Raw genomic sequence first — 2983 nt, 5'->3', positions numbered from 1 at the left:
TATTCTACTGCAATTTGGTGAGTTCAGCCTCTTTTTATTTCATGTTTGAATAATTGAAATAGATTTTATATTGTTCTTGCTGCTAAACTTGCTCCCCCATTACAAGATAGACAAATATTCATCTTGCATAATACCACCAGATTATTCTTTTTTCATCTGTTTTCCTAGATATTTGTCCTCCACTTTCCTGTCTTTTTTTCTACACTTCATTCTACACATATTAGTATATAAATATCTTTTCAATTCTCTCAGCCTATATATACATCAATTTTTCAAATCCAAGTAAAACTTCATATCCTTGAGAGTATTTTAATTAGAGAGCCTGTAATACTTACATTTTTTTAACCATTTATTGGGAATATATTTCAGCCCCAGGTATGTGATTATTACATGTTTTAGTAATATTAGTGTTTGAAAGCTACTTAAAACACGATACACACCTCAGACTTCTATGTTTATTTCAACAACAAAACAGTTTCAATTTTGTAATAAATATATTAAGAGACTATTCTCCTCCAGGCCAATTTCCCCCCATATATTTAAAGTGCTCTGAGGGAGGTAACTGGTTAGTAATTTGAGACTAAAATAACTTTTCAAATATGCGTTTCTTTTTTGCACACCAAACTGGTGTGTGCTTGCAGGCACTATTTCTATTAAGCGAACAGCTGGATATCATGTAGTGGATTGACCAGGTGTTTGAGTGAACACATTAGTCATCACACAGAAGCAACTTAAAAGAATGAGTCACAGTGATAGTCATCTCACTTTGGGAAAAGGAAAAGAAATAAAGAAAAAAATGTTTCGAGCTTTTGTGATGTCTATCAGACAGCCACAAAGCACAGTACCTATCAACAGAAACAAATTCAAACAAAAATGGCCTCACCATACATATTCTATTTGATTTGCATCTAAGCACTGAAGATATACTTTATGAATTTTTCTTTTATTCTGACAGTCATACAATAAATGGATGTGAATCAAAAAACTTTTGAATATCTACATAGCCAGAACTAAGCTCTGCATATTAAATATATTCTAATATTAAATCTACCAAAAACATAGCAAAGGTTACATTTATGTTGTAAATGAGAAAACCTATTTAACTTTCTTTCAAATTATTTAAACAGAAATTTAAAATACTATAATTTACATTAAATTCTGAATTTTACATGGGTTTATGTGACTCTATCATTCATGCTGTTGAACTTATGAGTTATTAATATTTACAAATAAATCATGTCCTTTCAAAGGATTCCAATGCTTACAGAAACACATATAAAAGTACATACAATAAAATAAAACTGTGGCAATACAGAAAAATAAAAACTATGATATGACTACACAATGAATCCAGAGTTAATGTGAGCACATGAAATGAATTCCTAGCATTTTCTCTTCAACTTTGTGTCTGTGTATTACTATGCTAATGTAGGTGACGGGTAGCATTTATAGATTGAAGAAACAAACTAGCACATGAAAAGAACCCTGTTTATTATTTGTGCAATTCCTAGAGTCCACTGATACTTACCAACTCTTAACTCTTAGATCCAAGGGTGTTCAAACACTGCTTCCTTTCCAAGCAGGAAACACAAAAAATGTAAGGCAGAATACTCTAATTCTTATTCATAGATTTTGAATACAGGCCTACATGAATAATAATATATTTACTTCCTATGATGTTACTATCTATAAACCTCATTTTTTTTTTCTGTGTCATATCTTGTGAAGTTAAAATAAAAGATAACTAATGAGGGGCTTAACAATGTGTGTCATTTTGTAATTACTTTGTGCTATTATTAATTACTGAGACAGAATATGGACTCACTAGTTATCTGTAGCTATAGCTCAACTTGATTTTGATTCATTTCTTACTAGTTTGCATAAGATAGGATTAAATTTTGATCCACTGCTCAACTACTATCTCTAAACCATTGGTTCTCAAATAGAGACAATTTTGAAACCAAGGAAACATTTGACAACATCTTGAGATACTATTGATTACACAGGACAACTCTTCATAATCACAGAATTATCTGATCCCAAATGACGACAGTGTCAAGTTTGAGAAACACTGCACTAAGCTTTTTTGTCTGGTTACTCACCTCTCTGCTTTGCCCTGCCCCTAGATTTACAGATATTGAATTCCTGATTTTTTACTGCTTTACTCAACTTATAGATATTCTAAACTAATTTGTATGTATCTTCCTAGCTGGACCCTTTGCTTTTAACTGAATTTTACTGTACTTTTATAAAGGCCATTTCCAGGGAGTTTAGTCATTATCTTCACAAAATTTTTATTTGCTTCAGTCTGGGAAGAAGCTCTATGTTAAAAAATAGAAACAAAAACGAATTTATGAGAAACATTGTGTAACGTAATTACTTAAACATTTTTTTTGTCTTCTTCTTATATAATCTTTTAAATTCAGTGAGTGACTTGTGGTTTTCAGGCTGGGTCAGGAAGTTTTCTTGGACAGGGAAATTCTGTCTGCTGAGACACTAAGGGGGCAAATGCCTCTGTGGGCTCAGGCTGGTCACTGACCTCTTAGGGTTTCCTGACAATAAGTTAGTCATTAAGTTGTGGTTGCCATCATCAGTTCTTATTGGCTCCTGGTAGCACTGGCTGAATCTCTGCACCACAGATACTAATCAGTTTTAGAACTCAGCTTCTCTGCATAGGCAATATTTATTTTTTCTGTTTTTTTATCAGCAAAGTTGAGAAAGTGAACACACCCAAAACAGCCCATTTCTTAGCTTATCGATATCTGTACCTATTTCTTTCCCTCATGGGCATATATTTTCCATATATTGTTGGTGTTAGCATCTGACACTCATCCACATGAGAATGTCTACAAAGCCTAAACTACCTTTTTTTTTTTTTTGAGACAATCTCGCTCTGTCACCCAGGCTGGAGTGCAGTGACATGATGTCAGCTCACTGCCACCTCCTCTCTCTGGTTGAAGCAATTCTCCTGTCCCAGCCTCCC

Source organism: Cebus imitator, unplaced genomic scaffold (assembly GCF_001604975.1).
Source record: "Cebus imitator isolate Cc_AM_T3 unplaced genomic scaffold, Cebus_imitator-1.0 Scaffold44, whole genome shotgun sequence".
In the NCBI taxonomy this organism is placed as follows: domain Eukaryota; kingdom Metazoa; phylum Chordata; class Mammalia; order Primates; family Cebidae; genus Cebus; species Cebus imitator.
This window is presented reverse-complemented; position numbering follows the sequence as displayed.